General features: G+C 46.5%; 1 protein-coding gene across 3 annotated transcripts in view; it reads left to right on the top strand.

Moving 5' to 3' along the window:
* Positions 1 to 20,055, top strand: part of OPCML (opioid binding protein/cell adhesion molecule like) — a 1,097,554-nt gene that overhangs the window by 119,020 nt on the left and 958,479 nt on the right. The gene's annotated exons all lie outside the window — the stretch shown is intronic.

Here is a 20,055-nt window from a genome sequence, read left to right as displayed (position 1 = left end):
CTTCCTTCTTAGAACTGCTTTTGCTGCATCCCATAGGTTTTGAGCTGTCATGTTTTCATGGTCATTTGTTCGTAGGTATTTTTAAATTTTCTCTTCGATTTCTTCAGTGATCTCTTGTTTATTTAGTAGTGTATTGCTTAGCTTCCATGTGTTTGTATTTTTTACAGACTTTTTCCTTTGATTGATATCGAGTCTCATAGCACTGTGGTTGGAAAAGATATTTGATATGATTTCAATTTTCTTAAATTTCCCAAGGCTTGATTTGTGACCCAAGATATGATCTATCCTGGAGGTTGTTCTATGAGCACTTGAGAAGAAAGTGTATTCTGTTGTTTTTGGATGGAATGTCCTATAAATATCAATTAAATCCATCTCGTTTAATGTATCATTTAAAGCTTGTATTTCCTTATTTATTTTCAATTTAGTTGATCTGTCCATTGTTGAAAGTCAGGGTGTTAAAGTCCCCTACTGTTATTGTGTTACTGTCATTTTCCCCTTTTATGGCTGTTAGCATTTGCCTTCTGTATTGAGGTACTCCTATGTTGGGTGCACAAATATTTAAAATTGTTATATCTTCATCTTGGATTGATCCCTTGATCACTATGTCGTGTCCTTCTTTGTCTCTTGTAATAGTCTTTATTTTAAAGTCTATTTTGTCTGATATGAGAATTGTTACTGCAGTTTTCTTTTGATTTCCATTTGCATGGAATATCTTTTTCCTTCCCCTCACTTTCAGTCTGTATGTGTCCCTAGGTCTGAAGTGGCTCTCTTGTACACAGCATATAGATGGGTCTTATTTTTTTTATCCATTCAACCAGTCTATGTCTTTTGGTTGGAGCCTTTAATCCATTTATATTTAAGGTAATTATCGATATGTATGTTCCTGTTACCGTTTTCTTAATTGTTTTGGGTTTGTTATTGCAGGTCTTTTCCTTCTCTTGTGTTTCCTGCCTAGAGAAATTCCTTTAGCATTTGTTTTAAAGCTGGTTTGGTGGTGCTGAATTCTCTTAGCTTTTGTTTGTTTGTATTACAGGTTTTAATTTCTCCATTGAATCTGAATGAGATCCTTGCTGGGTAGAGTAATCTTGGTTGTAGGTTTTTCCCTTTCATCACTTTAAATATGTCCTGCCACTCCTTTCTGGCTTGTAGTCTTTCTGCTGAAGGATTAGCTGCTAACATTATGAGGATTCCCTTGTATCTTATTTGTTGCTTTTCCCTTGGTGCTTTTAATATTTTTTCTTTGTATTTAATTTTTGATAGTTTGATTAATATGTGTCTTTGCATGTTCCTCCTTGGATTTATCCTGTATGGGACTCTCTGCACTTCCTAGACCTGATTGACTATTTCCTTTCCCAAAATAGGGAAGTTTTCAGCTATAACCTCTTCAAATATTTTCTCTGTCCCTCTCTTTTTTCTCTTCTTCTTCTGGAACCCCTATAATTCAAATATTGGTGCATTTAATGTTGTCCCAGAGGTCTCTGAGACTGTCCTCAATTCTTTTCATTCTTTTTTCTTTATTCTGCTCTGCAGTAGTTATTTCCACTATTTTATCTTCTAACTCACTTATCCGTTCTTCTGCCTCAGTTATTCTATTGATTCCTTCTAGAGAATTTTTAATTTCATTTATTGTGTTGTCCATTATTTGTTTGTTTGCTGTTTAGTTCTTCTAGTTCCTTGTTAATCGTTTCTTTTATTTTCTCCATTCTGTTTCCAAGATTCTGGATCATCTTTACTATCATTACTCTGAATTCTTTTTCAGGTAGACTGCCTGTTTCCTCTTCATTTGTTTGGTCTGGTGGGTTTTTACCTTGCTGCTTCATCTGCTGCATTATTTCTCCGCCTTCTCGTTTTGCTTAACTACTGTGTTTGGAGTCTCCTTTCCACAGGCTCTGGGTTCATAGTTCCCGTTGTTTTTGGTGTGTGCCCCCAGTGGCTAAGGTTGGTTCAGTGGGTTGTGTAGGCTTCCTAGTGGAGGGGACTGGTGCCTGTGTTCTGGTGGATGAGGCTGGATCTTGTCTTTCTGGTGGGCAGGACTGTGTCGGTGGTGTGATTTGGGGTGTATATGAACTTATTATGACTTTAGGCAGCCTCTCTGCTAATGGATGGGGCTGTGCTCCTGTCTTGCTAGTTGTTTGGCATGGGGTGTCCAGCACTGTAGCTTGCTGGTCGTTGAGTGGAGCTGGGTCTTAGCGATGAGATGGAGATCTCTGGGAGAGCTCTCACTGATTGATATTACGTGGGGCCAGGCGGTCTTTGGTGGTCCAATGTCCTGAACTCGGCTCTCCCACCTCAGAGGCTCAGGCCTGACACCCGGACGGAGCACCAAGCCCCTGTCAGCCACACGGCCAGGTATCTGGGGAGTTTCTTGCCTTTGGGGAAGTGTGACATCTTCTGCCAGCTTTCAGTAGGTAGGTGTTTTGTAGGAGTTGTTCAACATGTAGATGTATTTTTGATGTATTTGTGGGGTGGAAGGTGATCTCCACATCTTACTCCTCTGCCATCTTGAAGATCCTCCTCTGATTTACATTTTAATCTCATCTAAAACACCTTCACAAGTAACATCCAGAATAATGTTTGACCAAATATCAGGGCATACTTTATCCCAGCCCAGCTGACACATAGAATTAACCACCACAAAGATATGTAAAATGTAAAACAAATAAATGGAGCAACAAAAAACACACAAACATCATAGCCAATGGAAAATGTTAGAAGTGTTTGGTTAAAAATTCACGAGATGAAGAAGCTTTTAACACATATATTCAAAATTGACAGTCCTTGCCAATACAGTGAAACAAGGATAAATAAATTAGTGGCATTCAAATTTGAATTGAGGAAATAGTGTCAGTACTTTCATATAATATAATCATTCACTTGAAAATCCAAGTAATCAGGGCAATTATTATAAATGTCAGAGGAGGGATTAGAAAAGTAGCTGGATATAAAATAATACAAAAGGCCAGTTGTTTTTTTGTACATCAGTGGCTAAAGTGTAGAAAATATAATTTAAAAGATTCCATTTACAGTAGTATCACAGAATACCAAATAGCTACAAATAAATATATCAAAAGATATGCAAGATCTCTAGGGAAAAAAACCCATAAGCTTTATTTAGAAATATTAAAGAAGACCTAAATAATTGGGAAAGTACACCATATCCAAGGATAAAAAGGCAATATTACATAAATGTCAGTTCTCCACAAACTCACCTAGAGATTCACCAGAATTAAATTAAAATGTCAGCAGGGTATTTAATGGATCTTGATAAGATTTTTCTAAAAACCTATATGTTTGAATAAAGAACATAACTGAAAGAGATTAGCTCTAATGAGAAACTTGCCCAACATAATAACAGCATTTATTAGAAAGGTGTAAAAATTAAAACAGTGTAGTATTGACATACTGATAGACTGAGCTGTGGAATTGAAGGGAACGTCCAGGAACAGACTCACAGATATGTGGAAATTTGATGTATGGCAGATGTCATGTCAAATCAGTTAAAAAATTTTAAATTAAAATACTTGATAAGAAAAAAATGTAAAAATTCAATCTCTACCTCACATGGTAAATAAAAATCAACCTCAGAATGATTAAGCATCTGGATATAAAAAGATAAAACTTTGAGACTGTAGAAAGTATGGCTGAATATGTTTTGGACCATAGGGTATTTTTTTAAGACATAGAAAACATTTTTATGAAGACGCTGTCAAATTGACAGGGTGATTCTACCCCCAGGTCTATACCCAAGGAAACTCACGCATGTGCACAATAGCAGAAATTGTCCATAGACAGCACTGTTCACAAAGGCAACGCCTGGAAACAAGCGCCCATTGTCAGGGAAGGGGCTACACTATGGTTTATTCACCCAGTGGGGTAGTGTACAGCAGTCAGACAATGTGGTGGGGCACGTGGATGAATTTTAGCAACATAACGTCAACTGAAAAACGTAAATTCCCAGTGGTAACATACAGCATGATATGTCCTATAATCATGTACAAAAAGGAACGCAATGAAATGATTGATTTGGAATTTAGGATGTGGTTTCCTTGGGTAGTAAGAGAGAAGGGGATGGGCTGCTGCGTGGTTATGGATGGATTATTATCAAGGTCCTAACTTGTTTGGGTTCTGGGTTCATGTGTATTTATTGTATTATTTAAAATTAATATCTTACGTGCTTAGTCAATCATGGCAATTTAGTCCTTCTGCCTAGTTCTACCACAGTCAACACTGCTGCAGACATAGCATATTTTGGGTTAGCAAGTGCTGTATTTGTTATCCTTTGCTGTATAAAAAACTACCCATCCCCCCCAAAAAACCCCCAGTAATTATTATGGTTCCTTACAGTTTCTGTGGGTCAGGAATGCAGACAGGTTATGGTGAGGACACTTGTGTCTGCTCCATGGTGCTTGCAGTCTCAGCTGGAAGACCCCAAATCGATTGATATCTGGAGCATTAAGGACCGTTGTTATTGCTGTGGTCTGTTTGCCAGGATGTTTATCTGCGTTACGCCTTACTCCACAATAAGGTAGGCAGGTTTCAATAAACAAAGGGTTCATTTACATCTGAGAGAAACAAAATAAGAGTGAATAACTGGGCCCTTACTTTCAGTGATTGCTGAGGTTAAAACTCCCAGTTCTCAAATTGTCTTTCTGTCCACATAAAGTAGCTGAACCAACAGTCCCAACTCTGTAGTTTGCAATAGTTTGTGCAGAGGCTGAGGCAAAAAAACAAAGGGTGTAGAAAGCCAGAAAATGGTAACTTCAGTTTTACCTCTGAGCCCCAACAAGAACCAACTTGTGGTGAATGGACACGATCAAGTCTCTGCTTTTCCTTCTGGTTCCTGGGTGGAGCTTGATGCCTTCCTGTGTGTCTGTGATCTTTTCCTGTATGTCTTCAAATGCAGTCCCTTAGACTGGTCACACTCTGCAACCAGCGTTTCTCCACATAAGCTCAGCAGCATGGGCTGTCCTTGTGCAGCAGGACATGGCCCTTGCTTCCTGGGGCACCTTGTTCTTTCCCGTGTAACTAATGGCTATCGTGATATGTTTTCTCAACAGTTCATCCTTTATCAGAGTCTAGAGAACACTTGTAGAGTTGGTTTGGAAAACATTTGTGTAACACTGCTGTCTCTATTGACCTAAGAGTTTGCTTACTCTCAGATAATCAGGCAAGATCTCAAGACAAAATCTAGACACTGTGATTCTCTCCTACTTTCGCTGGATTCTAGGCTTACGTAGCTTTTTTCCAACAATGCACCCTCCTGGTTCAAAGGTCTCATTTTCAAGACTAATTATCAGCCACTGTGATCCTTTTTTACTGGTTTGCTTGAAGGCTCAGGGGACACTCACATAAATAGAACTTACTGTGGCTACCAGGATGTACCACTATTATCTTGGTGTGAAATCTCCCTGTGTTCCTTCTGGTATCAAGTAACCCCGTATGGGGGGGATGTTGAATTTCACCTTGAATCCTGAGTTCAGCTACTTTATAAACGGAGTTGCCAAGCCCATGGCAAGCCCCTGACAGTTCATGGTCTGCTCAGATTCCTCCTGTTTTCAACTCACTGATGAGAACCCAAACTTTCCGAGGCTTCCACACCCTTAACCCCGTGGTCGTTACCGAAGATGATGATAAGTGACCATGTTTCCGTATGACTGAAGGAGCAAATAGCGTGTTAATCACGTTTGCAGATGCATCTACATCAGGAGGAGCTGTCAACACCAGTGAGGCCAGAAAGAAAACACTAAACGCCCTAAAGAAGAAGAAATATACAAAAGGAAAAACCAAAAATGGAAACAAACTGAGATTCAACTGATAAAATACACGTTATTGTAAAGAACAAAGAGCTCAGTTTAAAAGAACCAACTACATACTGTCCTGGACACCTAAAGACAGAAGGGAACAGCAGAATCTATCCAAAGGGGACCTTATCCATGGCTTGAATTAATTCTGAGGACATTATACCAACTACTTCCAAATGTATCCTTAGATCTGTGACCAGCGATGGGCTGGTAAATGTTTAACAAATGGACCTCTGACTACCCACCACCCGCCCCCCCCCACCAAAAAAAAAAGGGTGTGCACACACATGATTATTGTAAAATTATGACATAAAGGTTGTGTCTCACACTATTCACAGATTATGAGTATATAATACTCTTTATTGTAAATTCAGAATAGACAGTTGATTCTCATGGAATACTTTTCTTGATTGTCACCAAACTCCTATATCCATAGCCCATCTGTGATGAACAAGGATGATTCTAACGTGGATGTTGCTTGATATTTTCATTTGCATTAGTTACAGTGAAAGTAAAACAGCAAAGATGCATGTCAGAACTTCTTTTGTTTGCCGATGACTTAAACAACATCTTTGCTGAATCAGATAATAGTCTTTGAATACTCAAAGAATATTTCCTCAGTTACTTGTGCTATTCACAGTGTAATGGCTATAGACTTGATAGACTTTAAGTTTAACCTTTATTATTAACTTTTTCTCCATCACTTTCTTAAGTCCAGACAATCAAGAAAGCATTTAATCAAAATCAAGCTTGTTTCGTTGCGTTTGCTGATTTTCATGGGGTGAATACTCTCCCCTTGCCGGTTTCAAGCTACCAACTTGATGTCACTGAACACAGACTTGGATGCACAATAGCCTACCCTTGTGTAGTGTTTTCACCATATGGAGACAATAGATATAAGAAACTATACTGGTATAGATAATAGATAGAAAAATGTAGTCAAATAATTAGGAAGGGATGGCTTTTGAGCATTTGTTGCCTTCTAAAACATTATTTAGTTGAAAGTTTATATAATTTAATTTAAAAAATTTTTTGGCCATACTGTACAGCATGTGGGAACTTAGTTCCCCAACTAGGGATCGAACCCGCGCTCCCTGCAGTGGAAGCGTGGAGTCTTAACTACTGGACCGCCAGGGAAGTCCCTATAATTTAATTTTTAATAATGGCAGTCTTTACTAGCTGGCTCGTAACATTTCTGAAAATTTGTCAACTGGCCGTCACAAGTAGGTACCAACGGCTGCTGCACACACTGTCAGTGACTTTACTCCTGAGACTCAGGCCTAATTTCCAGTTGATGCTGGTCATTGTAGGAGTCACAGACTCAACACGCTCAGAACCAAACTCAGCTCCCCTCTGCCAGGGATGACTGTTTCCCCTCATCCACGCCATCGCACGAGCGAGAAACATGGAAGGCCTTTAAAACGCCATCTCCCTCAGCTCTGAAAACCCCCAGTCAATCACCGATACGTATGCATGTTGTTTCTGAGATAGCTCTTGAGGGTTTGTCCTTCCTGTTGAGTTCAGAACCGCATCTCCTCCTGATTAGGAGACCAGCCCCTCTTCCCTCATCGCCCCTGTCACTCTAGAGCTGTGTGGGCCTTGCCCTTGACCTGCTTAGAAGTTGGGTACAGATCTCTGTATTACTGGGTGGAAACCCTCTCTCTCTGCTGTGGCGGGCAACTGAGGCTGATTTCCTGGTCTTCCTCCCCAAGTGCTGACATTTCCCACCTCACTCCATGTCCGGTGACTTACTCATGGCCCTGATGGCAAATTTTACAGGCTGGCTCCTCGTCCAAGAAGGTCTCTGCCTCATGTGTTCTTCCCTTTTCCATCAGAGCAAATGTATTTGTCTCTCAAGGAGCAAATGAAACGTAAAACTTTGCTGGGCTTTCTGAAGAATTGCATATCCCCCCCTTTGGACCCGCATTACCATTTGTTTACATTTTTTCTGAAAAAAAAAAAGTAAAGAACATACCTTACACAAGGTACAGCATGGAATGAATATTCAATGGGTGGTCTCTCCTCTATTTCCTATTGGCAAGAGCATGAATTTTAGAGTCCAGGTCCTGGAGATTTGCTAGCTCTGTGATCTTGGGCAAATTATATAACCTCTTTACGTTTCAGTTTCTTCATCTGTAAGATGGAAATAGCAACGCTGCCTTTTGAGCTGCAGGGGAGACAAAATCAGATATTGCTGGTAAAGCACCGGGCGCATTTTGAGTACCCAGTACATTCAGATCTTACCCCTCTAGCTCCGTGTTTCCAGCTATGTGTGTATTTGTTCTTATCTGTTCTATAACATCGTGGGTTTCTTGGAGGCTCAGACCATCCTTATCTTCTATGCTTCTTGCAGACCTAGTGTTGTCCTTGGTGGATGCTCCGTGGCTGTTTGTGGGACAAATAGAGGGGCCACGTCTTAGATTTCCCTGTGGTGTCTGGGTGTAGTATGGACAATCCAGAAATCTGAGAGCAAGATGAGCCCATGAAATTAACTGATCACGTGGTAATAAGTGGGCATCTATTTCAGGTAGAATATAAAAGAAACCTAAGACATAGTCATTGTTCTACTGTGTTGGCCAAAAAGTTTGTTCAGTTCGTGAATAAAGTTCTTTGTGAAAATGAAAAATGTCTTTTATTTTTACTTAAAACTGAATGAACTTTTTGGCCAACCCTATATGAAAATTTAGAAAATATGATGAAAATACTTGATAAGGTCTTCCATGTACAAAATTCTTCACTGTGAACAGAAGGTCCAGTAGAATCTGAGATATTTCTATGCTGGGCAAGAACATCCAGGCATTAGTGGAGGAGGTGGGATCTTAGGGGCCCCAAGTGCTCGATTAGGAAAGTGAATGGGTCATACACAGCTATTGATGGTTCTTAAATAGCAGCACGGCATAATAAAAACCCCTTGAACACATTAACATGTCCAAGTTTTGCACAAGAGTCTGAAGGAATTAGCTATAGTTTTTATTAAACAAACAAACAAACAAGCTTGAATGTTATGAGCTGAATTGTGTGCCTCCAGAATTCATATGTTGAAGTCCTGACCCCCAGGACCTCAGAATGTGATTCTGTTTAGAGACAGGCCTTTAAAGAGGTGATTAAGGTAAACTGAGGTCATATGGGGTGGGCCCTGATCACATATGACTGATGCCCTCATAAGAAGAAGAGATTGGGACACAGACACACAGACTGAGGGAAGACCGTGTGAGGACACTGAGAGAAGGTCACAGCCCTGCTGACACCTTGATCTTGGACTTCCAGCCTCCGGACTGTGAGAAGCACGTTTCTGTTGCTTGAGCCCCTGTGTCTGTGACACTTGATGTTGGCAGCCTGGGCTGACACACTGCGCAGTAGGAGGGGGACGGGAGACGTGCGTCTGAGGTTCCCTGCAGAGGAACTGTGAGACCCTGGGATTCAGGGGCAGAGTTTAGGGCTTAGGCCGAAGCAGACCCAGTGGGAGGCTGAGGCCCTCACAGACAGGCCTTCGTCCCTTGCAGTAGGTTGGGGTCGCTTCCTGACGCCCTCCGGCATTCTGCTCCTGCCCTCCCCCCCCCCCACTCCTTGCTTCAGCCTCTTTCAGTGTCGGCTAAGCTTGTCCTGTGGCCCCCGTCTGCCCCGCTTGGTGTCGACTTCCCCACAGCTCTAGTCTGTCGGTCTGTCTGTCTCGGGCTTCTGCCCGCTGCAGCCAGTGGCCTCCTGTCTCTACCCCCGGGTTGACCTTCATTCCCTGCAGTGCTGTTGCGGCTCCGGGTACCCGCATCTTGATTGATCTCTAAATTCCTGCCCCTCAAAGGGTGATCGGAAACATGGACCCCTTGGACACCATCCTAAACCTAGAGAATGAAGATGGGCGTTTGAGCCGCACGTCCAGGTTATTCATACAGATGCTAAAGTGCGAGAAGCGCTGCTCTAAGTAACTCACGTTCTCGTCTCTCTCCTTGGAAGGTTTAAATCCTGGTTGTCCTGTTGCTCTGAGCTGTTGAGGGGTTCCATTGGGCTGATCCCCCTGTGCTGAGCAGCGCCAAGTTGGCCTTTGGCCAGTGATCGCCACCAAGAGCTGCTGTCACTCTCTGGCCCCGCGTCTGTGTGTCTGCGTCTCTAGAGTCACAGCATCTCCAAGGAGGTCAGGGATGCCACTGCCAGCGAGGGGGTGGAAGGCACAGAGAATCTTGGGGGGGTAAAGGAAGTGCTTTTGAATGACACAGTCTGTTGAAGTCACCATGCTGATGAGGCAGCAAAGAGCAGGGAACTAGTGTTTGGTGAATCCAGGCTGCTGACTGGGTTTCATGGCGGGGTTCTCAAAGCCTGGAGGATTGGCTTCATCTGAAAGTCTGTGGGGTTAGACGCATCCCTAAACTCACGGGCCAGATTGACTTGTCGGAGGCTTTGTGTAAAGCGGGCTTTATTTTAGGGCAGTGATCTCTCTGGTCTGTTTCTGTCACTGCCAAACTTGAGGACCCAGTCACGCGTCTATAACCCACAGCAGCAGGGTCTCGGCTTGGTGTGCGGGTGGCAGAACGGCCGAACGTGGTGTAGCGACCTTGAGATTCTCCCCTGTGCGTCCTGCCGCCCCCCCGCTCCTGCAAACCACAGGATGGTGTAGCAACATATCTGAGAAGCTGGGGCTTAATTCCAAAAAGCCATCAACGTGATTTTGATCAATCCCTAGGAAGGTCATGCTTGCCAAGGATATTTTTAGATCCAGGTCTTAGGGTGAGAGGTCCCACTGTAAGTGACAGAGGCTTTTGCAGGCCTGGGTCTCTTGTCCCGATGGCTCAGATGCTCAGCCCGGGGCCTGTGCCACCATTTGGTACAGTTGGCTCCAGGTGAGGAGCTGCCGCAAGAAAGACACACAGACGAGAATGGCTGCAAACTGCTGTGTTTCTGCCGTCTTGCAGCCGCCGTGCTTCTAAGCAGACACACGTTGAAGTGGCTCCGGGGAGAAGGAGAAGGAGGGGGGCCCTTCCTTGTCCATTGATCTTCAGCTTAGAGGCAGCATGGCTGAAGCCCCTCTTCCCGAGACCCGTTTCCCTCAGCAGCAGGTCCTTGGGCCTCCCTGGGGCCGGATGAAAGGACCTGTATTAGCTTTTCTTTCACACCCTGACAGGCGCCATCACTCTTGTAGGTTTTAATTAAAATGTTTAATTAAGCACAGTCTTAGCAGAGAAAGTCAGCTGTCATCCTGGCCACGTCCCCAGGCGCAAGTGGAAGAAGGTGGAGGTCCTGGTAGGGGCCCAGGAGGGACGTCCAGTTTCCTGCAGCCACGGGACGTTACGTGGTCCGGTGAGGAGAGATGGTTAGTTTGCTCTTCCCTTGAGCCTGGCTTCAGGTCAGCCTCAGAAAGAGTGAACTGTGGCTTCCACAGTCCTCTGTGCCTGCTTTTACCCCTCACCCCCTGTCCCTATGGAATGGCCTCCGGTCTTCCCATGGTCTCCAGAGCCTCACCACTCCCCTGCCAACATCGTCCCAACTCTACACACCATTCCACGTTCTCTTAATTTCCCCAGAAACTGCTGCCCTCCCCAGGGCCACTGTCCTCAAAAGGTGCCATCCTTGTCCTTTTCTCCCCAGTCCCTGCCTCTGTTCATGGCCTGAGTGGTGGTCCTTCTAAGTCATGCCTCGATCTCAGTGAATAACACGTCTTCTGAAAGAAGTCTTGCAGGTTCTCCAGGATAAAGGAAAGGATTTTAGCCTTAAGGGGAGAGAGTTTTGATTGAAAACAGCCTTTTGGCACTCCTCAAATCAAGGCACATTTACTAGTTTTAGAATGTTGTGTCTTACATACAGCAGTCACTCAATAGAAAGCTGCTCAGACTCTCCATCCCCCTTCCAGACTACTTGACCCCAATCTCATTTACCTTCTTTCCTTCCCAAGATCAAGGCCGAAGCAACCATGAGACACAAACAGCAGACTCCACGGGGAAATGTTGTTGGGTTATGGGGGACAGATGGAGAAAACCGGACTGTTTTCTCTCCTTGTCTTATAAGCTGGGCTGCTGGTAATGAGACAATTTCTTATTTTTAGGAAATAGTTCTCAAATATAAAACCTCAAAAACAGTGGGGTCCCTCGATACAATGAACCGACATCACGGCATTGAAGACGGAGGTGAGGTGTTTCCAGGTTCCAGTGGCCCGAGCGCTGGCCTGCAGGAGCCGCATCTTCCTGCTCCCTGACCCTCTGGTCTGCAGCTGGTTTGGCCAGTGGGGGGCAGGAGGTAGGAGGGTGAGAGTGAGGTCTGGGTATTGACTCTTCTAGTTCCTTCTTCTGGCCCAGCTGTGGGATCACAGCTGCCCTTAGATGGGCCTTTCCAATCGTTCCTTTTTTCTAGGTCACTTTCCAGTAATTTTCCCTGCTTCAGGGCTAGGGGTGGTGACCGTGTTTGGAGTGGCGCGTTCAGGGCAGCTGCCTGTATGACACGTTAGGGTTTCCTTATGGCCAGCTCTCGCTTTTGCAGACAGTTCCTCCATTACATTCACCTCAAATTAACCCATTGGAATGTGCCACGTGTTTCCTCTTGGGGCCCTGAATGAGTCCGTGGTAAAAGGATAGAGCTGGAGGGGTTGGTCACCGGGTAGCTGCTTAGATGAAGTTCCAGGCAACGGGTGTGATGACTCCGCTTAGAGGTGATGTGAGAAGGTTTCGGTAAAGGTGGACGTGGGCCCTTCGTTTATTTCCACCTCAAGCCACGTAGAAGCATAGACATGTCTGGGAGATGTTGAGCTGTATCTTGGGCTCCACCCGCTGAGCCCCGTGTTTCCTCGTCGGTAAGTTGAGATGATGATACTTGTCTGCCCTTCCTCTCAAGTTTGTTGTGAGAATCACATGAATAATGTCGAGAAAGCCATTGGGGGTGCTTCTGAGACTGAGGGGTGACAGGCCCGGAGTAAAGGAGCACTGTTAGACTGAAGTCAGGGCAAGTCTCCCCTAAAGTGGGAGCCAGCGTTCTGGGCCTGGTGAGCTGCATTCTGTCTGGGCCATGACCTTCCTCTTCCTCTCTCATCCTGGACCCGTTGTCTGGGGAAGGCACCATGGGACTGTGCTGACACGCCTGAGGATGCTTTCAGAGGAGATCTCGGAAGTATTGCGGTTCTTTCATCAAACCCCTTTTCATCGATTCCTTAAAAAAAGTGGTCAGGGCTAAGGAGTTGGTATGACTCTTGCTCCAAAAACTCAGATATGAAACAAGTATGGCCTATGCTTTAAAAAATTAAGTCACACTACATTCAGGTTTGAGGCCGCATCTTCCCAGGGTGACGGGGAATTCAATCACGGTCTTTCTCAACCCATCCTCCACCCCCCACCTCCAGTCCCCAGGGTCCCAAGGCCTCCGGAGCCCCAGGCAGAGCCACAGGCCCGTAGTGTGTATTCCACCTTGGTATCATTGAGGCCCCGTCACCCATGTCCTCTATGGCCTTTGAAGTCAACCAGCTCTGCAGCTTCCAGGCTGAGCTCGGGCACCTGAAGTCTGCCTGACCCCCTCCATGGCCGCTCTGATACCTACCCAAGTCCACGGGGCCCTGCGAGGGGCTCCTCCTGGCCGTGGGTCTAACTACGTGGGGGAATTCAAAGCCATCCGTCCTCTAGTTAGCTCGGGGCGATCTCCCGCTCCTCTCTTTTTCCCGGGCAACCCCTACCCGCTCCTTGATGCCTCATGAGCTTAGGCCTCCGAAAAGGAAGGGCAGGAGTTTGTCCTTGAGTCATTGGGCCCAAATCACAAACCTCCCCCTCAGGCAAGGATGCAAACGCTTGGTGGCCTTCCTGGAATACAGGCAAGAACAAATTTATTTAGGAGAATAAATCCTAAATAGTTTGCAAAACAGTTGTTTTCTGGGTGCTGCTTGTCTTGAACCAAGGAAGGTCAGAATGCAAGGAAGCTTGGGGAAGGAATAGAAAGTGTTGGGGTAACTTTTGGGGACCGTGCCTGGTCTGGGTGCCCCTGAGTCTGGGTCACTGGCATGGGCGGTCCTGCCGTTTCTAAGAGTTCAGCGCGACTCCTACATTACTTGCTTACTGGCCCAAGAGAATCCTTCTCGTGCAGGAGAAGGAGGATGAGAATGTACAACCCATCTCCAAGTGATGCTTTCTGCTTGAAGGGTTTATTTAAAATATGTTTCTTCTGTAAAGCCCATTTAGAGACTTGCTATTACTTGCTTTGTCTCCTGGCAACATCAGAAGAGCTGATGAGAATGGCATTTTTTTTCTTAACGTGTGCTTTCACTCAAGGGAAAAAAAAAAAAAAGGCAACAAAAACCCTGCAACTTGTAAACCAGTGCCCAAAATAGACCCAGGGAGAAAGAGAAACCAAAGCATGCTCTACAACCCTCTTCGAGGGAACAATTATAACCTAGAGAGAAAGACACAGGACAGGACTGCAGGGCTTCCTGGAGACACAGGCTTTCTTGCCGGGAAAACGTGCTTCCCGGGACCCTAAGGAGGTGGGGGTCTTAGACCGATAGGAGAATTCTGGACACTCACGAGGCCCGGCTAGCCTGGATGTAGGACTCGAGTCCAGATGTGGCCCAATGTCCGCCCACCGCACAGGGCTGGGAGCGGCTCTGCAGGCCCTGTGCCAGGCGCTCCTGATGTAACCAGAAATACCGTCAGCTGTGTACTGACCGCTGCTGTCTCACCTCCCGTCACTTTCTTGAGTGTCGTAGGGGGTGTCCCTGTCACCCAGACTATTTCAGGTTCTGTGCTCTGCTTTGTCCTGACGAGTCACAGGTGCTGTCCCCCCGACCTCATGCATTCTCCTCTCCTCCTTCACTGTCCAGGGCATCTTTTCTTTGCCTGTTACCTGGGCCAGGTCTGCAGGTGTCCGGACATCTGTCCTTGTATGTTCCCATAGCATACAGTATCTTTTCTTGGATGAAATCAGATGTTACTGAGTTTTCTCTTTTTCTCTCCCCACCCCCCTGGACTGTAGGACCCACAAGGGCAGATGCTATTCTAGTTTTTTTGTCTGTGTCTGCAGTGCTTAGTAGGCCCTCGGCAATTTCTTGGTTAAGTAGTTAACTCCGGAAACAAGATTCCTTGTTCTGAACAGGCTGAGGAGACACTCAGACCTACGACTATCTCCGGGGCCTTGGACAACTGTCCAACTCTCAGTTTTATCAGCTGTAAATCAGAGATGATAATATCTTTTATGATGGGCAGAAAAATCGCAGGGTAAAATATACATAAGGCACCAAGTATCTGTCACATGATCGGCGCTCGACGGTAGTAATTATTATGATGCTTAGAGCTAACGTTAAAGAAAATGTTGATGTTGAATTCTTTATTCCTACTGGCAAACTAAGTGCTTTTAGTTTCTATTTATGGAGTAAATACTTTCACTGACAGTTTTAACCTCTTATCACCTTACTCCAGAGATTTTTAAAGTTTTCCTCTAATCATATCATTAGTTTCTTGATCAGATTTCATAAACTTCCTCCTTAGCCAGTAAACAGCACTGGGGTGAGAGCTGGGGCGATTCCTCTGTGACGCGGGTTAGCACTCAGGTCTGGAATCACAGCTCCTAGATCTGTGAGCAGTCGTATTTCTCTGCTTCGGTTTCCTCATCTGTGAAGCAGCGATCAAGACGTATTGATTGGTTCTTCTGGGAAGAGACCCGTGTTCTAACCTGTTACGGCTTCCTTTTTCTGCAACCCAGATTTGTCTTCAGAACTGCCTGTTCTTTGCTCAGGGACATACAAGTGGCTGCTTCTGTCTTCCAGGAGTGCCAGGGACATGCAGGGGGCCTGGTAGCCAAGTCTGGTCAAACACCAAGACATCAACAGAGGATGGATGATGATGGTTGTTAGAGATGTACTAGAGGGTGTTCAGTCACCAGAGAGATGATTGAGCTAAAGTTTCCAGTCCTCTGACTCTGGTTATTTTCTAGGACAGCAGATTGCTAAGCACACAGTGAGTGTACGGCCTCTGGAAACAGACCCAGAATAACACGGCTTTATATGTGAAAGGGGCCCTGGGCTTTATCCTGGCCAGTGGTTCCTCCCTGAGGGTGACTGAGAATCACCAGGAGCCTCAGGCCCTTGAGATCCTGGCTCAGGAGGTCTGAGGAGAATATTAGTTCACGGATTTTAAAAAGTGCCCCCAGTAATTCTGTTGGACACCCTCTGAGCTAGTTCTCTTTTCCCTGTCTGAGGAAATCCTCCAACCTGTAAAACTTCCTTTCTCTAGGGAGCAGTTATAACCGAGAGAGAGAGGAGCTGAAAGCAGCAACGTTTCAGAACAGGTCTGGGCACGGGCCTGTCTGCATGTGTGTTAGAGGGCAGCCCATCTTTTGCAGTGCGGAGCTCACACCTGCAGAGTCTTGGGCCTGATGGCAGTTCTACACAGGGATGTAGACCCAGCCACGCCCCCCTGCCATGAGGACGGGAAGGAAGCTTCCTTCTACCAGCCCACATTACAGGCTGGCATACGTCCCCATATAAAGCTCTCTCGAGCACAAAATGTGCCTCTAATGGAATGTCATCTTTCAGGGCAGCAAATTCACACATAAGCATAAAATCCTTACTTTATTGCCTTCTGTCGTGAAATACAGCTGAATCTGAAGATTGGTGACTCTCGCTAACCCGCTAATCCTCATTCCTTGCATTCATATTGGGCATTAATTGAAACTCTGTCTTTTGATACTAATTCTAGATGTTGATTTCTTGAATGCTAATAGAAATCGTAAGTCCTAGAATTTATCTCGTGGCTTATTCTCGATTTTAGATCCATCCTTCTAAGATGGTTTGCGTTATCTTGAAGCGGTCACAGGTGGATGGGTTGAACCTCAGACCTGATGGGGAGAAACAGATTGCTTAGTAGCCTGAAGGTGGGTGAAGGTAGGCAGGGCCAGCCTCAGCTTGGATTCCAGTCCGTTTGGAAAGTGAGTGAAGGTTCTGGGGAACTGCGGCTGGAAAACCAGGTTGTCCTCCACCAGGCGGTCACTGATGTATTTATTTCTCTGATTAATGAACTTTGCGAAGTAACCTCTCCACTACTCTGTAATTGTGATGAAGGTTTCGAAAAATCACTTCAGCGTATGTTTCCGCCACTCCTGCGTCTATTCCAGCTGGATGGCCGGCTCACTGTGCTGATTTCACAAAGAGAGTGACTGTCTCCTGACCTCTGAATTCACGATTAATTATTGCATTCAGCACCCCAGTCGCCCCCAGTGTCCACGGGCCCGGCTTTATCTCTCTGCACACACCAAGCCTGGCTTTTAATTAAAGGCCCTCCAGATTAAATGAAAACAAATTCAATTATTACATCTCACTGGCACAGCTCACAGCATATCCTGACAGCATTTATCCAGTGGACAACCCAGGGAGAGCTCACCTCCCACAGCCTAAATTAACGTGCCCAGTAAATGATTTTTCTTATCTTTGCTTGGACAGGTTTTCTGCCATTGGGTCGGCCCTCGCTGTGGTCTTCGCTGTCTCTGAACAAACTATGGTCTTAATACTGTTTCTCTTGCCTCAATCTCTTAAATCTCTACACCCAGCTCTTATTCACTCTTTCTGCAGGGAGAGAGCATGGTCTCACGTCCGGCTCCCTCTGAGGATAGAGGATAATTACCCTCCCATCTCTGCAGGTTTGGAGGTGCAGCTCAGATCTGCACCCGTTAAATGTCGATCCTTACCCTAAGCTCTTAGGGAGGTCCAGGGGACTGAGTGTGTGTCTGGCACTCCAGGCGGCCGGACTTCAGAGGAACGTGCGCGCAACTGTGATTGCCGTCGTGATCTATCACAACGACATGTTTATCGAGGACGGTATGTGCCGGCCAGTGCAGACAGCACACGGTTCAACGGGGACCCTGCCCGGGGGGCCTGTTACATGGACAGGAAGCGAGACCAGACCCAAACGAAGGGAACAATAGAGCTGCCCTGAAAGGAGGAGACGTGGTTTCTCCTGATGGTGGAGGCCAGGTCTCTACCTTGACGGGGCCGCATTGCTTGGGTTGTGCTTCGGCAAGGCCTTCTTTTCCGTGTGAAGCCCTTCGGCTGGTGGCAGGTTAGGCCTGGGCTTAGAGGGCCCGTAAGAAGAAGAGCATTAGGTGAAGAGGCAGGAAACTGGGTCTTCACACCTCCGTAGGGACGGACGCAATCTGCTCTAGGGCTCTGGAACTTGGGGGATGTCGGTACAAAACCGATGCTGTGGTCCCTGCCCGTGGCCCAAGGCAGCCCCTGGCAGCACCCTCAGTCTGCTGCCACCAGCACGAGGGCCGGGCCACATGGAGTGGACACAGATGAGGAGAGAGACTGGACGCAGAGTTCGGGGCGGGGGGTGGGGTGGGGGGGGCCTGGACACGAGGAACCCGCCGACCTCGTAGCTATAGGGGTGTCTTTTTTGTCACGTCGACTGGATTTGTCTCATACCTCGTGCTGCTGAATAGGAAGCTCCAAATGCTGATGGAAATGGAAAGGAAACATGCAGCTTGTAAAAACCCCAATCTGCTTACCCAGTGAGCCAGGGAAAAGCGAAGCAGGAGGAAGGAGCGTGGGCGCCGCCGTCCGCAGGCTGAGGCTTCTGGACCATCTGCCGGCATCTCCCGGGCCCCGAAGCGTAGCCCACACTCCTCAGGCCGGACGGGTTTGCCCGAGAGCTCTGCCGGGTATCCGAGACTCCAGGACAAACTGTGTCCCTGTGCTTCACACCTACAGGCGCCGCCCGTCTCTCTCAGGGGTGTCGACAGCGGGGGGAGCAGGGTCTTTGGGGGACAACGCGGTTGAGGCTCTGTCATCTCTTTCGCCCCCTTGGTTGAGCAGGCATCCCTGATAAGCACCTTTCCTGAGCGTCCTGTGTGCAGCAAGCACTGTAAAAGCCCTTTAGGATGGGTACAAGGAAACGGAAGACCATCTCAAGGCATTTGTAATCCGATTGGGGGGTGGAAGATACACGTGCTTCAAGAAACTCTAAAATGGCAGGTTCCATTTTCCCACGGCGATGTCCATAATTTCTGCATATGTTTACAATTCATCTTAACACGTTGTCTTGCTACTGTGTGTTTATCTCTTATTATTCTGCTCTAGACTAGGCTTTATCAGAGCAGGGCCTGTGCCTTTGTTTTGTCTTGTTTTTAATTTTATATCTCCGAAAATTAGTACTGCCTCTGGCACTTCACGGTACTTGTTTACCTTTGAATTGAATAGAGTAAAAGCCTAATTCCAGCGCACCGACCACAGCAGTTTGGGCCTGCTCTGCTCCCCACTGCGGGAGGCGGGCCAGAGGAGTTAGCGGCTGAGGCCAGACTTCAAAACTAGGTTGTACGGCCTTGACTGAGTTCCTTCCTCTCTCATCTTTCCTGCCTGTAAAGTGGGGAGGATGACAGTCATATGTACTTCCCAGAGTCCTGACGAGGATGACACGAGTAACCCACGAGCTGGCGCGATGCCTGGCACACGGAGGGTGTTACGTAAGCGCTGGCTTTTCTTGCTGTCATTACAGTCCCGAAGGGTATTTATCGTGGGTTGCACTGTGTCCTCCGAAAACGCGCGCCCATGTCCTGTCCTGACTTACAGTATGCGAGAATGTGACCCTACGTGGAAGTGTAGGGTCTCTGCGGAGTGATCGGGTTACGCTGAGGCCGTACTGGGTTACAGTGGGCCCTGGTCAGTGGTGACTGGTGTCTTTAGAAGAGGGAAATTTGGACTCAGGGGCACACAGAGAGGGAAGATGTAAAGACGCAAACAGACACCCAGGAAGAACCAGGATGACGGAGGCAGAGACTTGGAGGGATGTGTCTACAAGCCAGGGACCACCAGGGACTGCCAGCCACCCCTGGCAGCTCGAGAGCAGGGAACAGACCCTCCCTCAGAGCCTCCACCAGGAACCAGCCCTGCCAGAAACCAGATTCAGAGTTGAGCCTCCGGAGTGGGGTGAGAAGAAATGTCTGTCGCTGTAAGACACCCAGTTTGTGGTCATTTCCAGGGTGGCTGCGCTGTATCTTCTGCGTATGCATCCGGCGCGGCACCTGGCAGAATGCTGGGAAAGCAGAAGATTTGGGCCGGGAAATACTTGTTGAAGTGGACAGGGTCAGCCGCGGGAGGTCGTTCGTGCGGGTCTAGAATTACAGAGTAGTTTTAGTGGCAGTAGTGTTTACCACCTTAGTCTAAGTGTCACCTATTTGAAATGAAATATAGGGTGCATATTTGACCATTCCACTGGTTATTGGTGTGATGATATCACATATAAAGTGACCTTTAAAAGTATAATAACGGAACGGGGGCTGCCGTAAGAGGCTGATCTCCTGTGGGGAC

The sequence above is a fragment of the Kogia breviceps genome, chromosome 7 (genome assembly GCF_026419965.1).
Source record: "Kogia breviceps isolate mKogBre1 chromosome 7, mKogBre1 haplotype 1, whole genome shotgun sequence".
NCBI classification, from domain to species: domain Eukaryota; kingdom Metazoa; phylum Chordata; class Mammalia; order Artiodactyla; family Physeteridae; genus Kogia; species Kogia breviceps.
The sequence above is the reverse complement of the archived record's forward strand: the minus strand, read 5'-3'. Positions and strand labels throughout refer to the sequence as shown.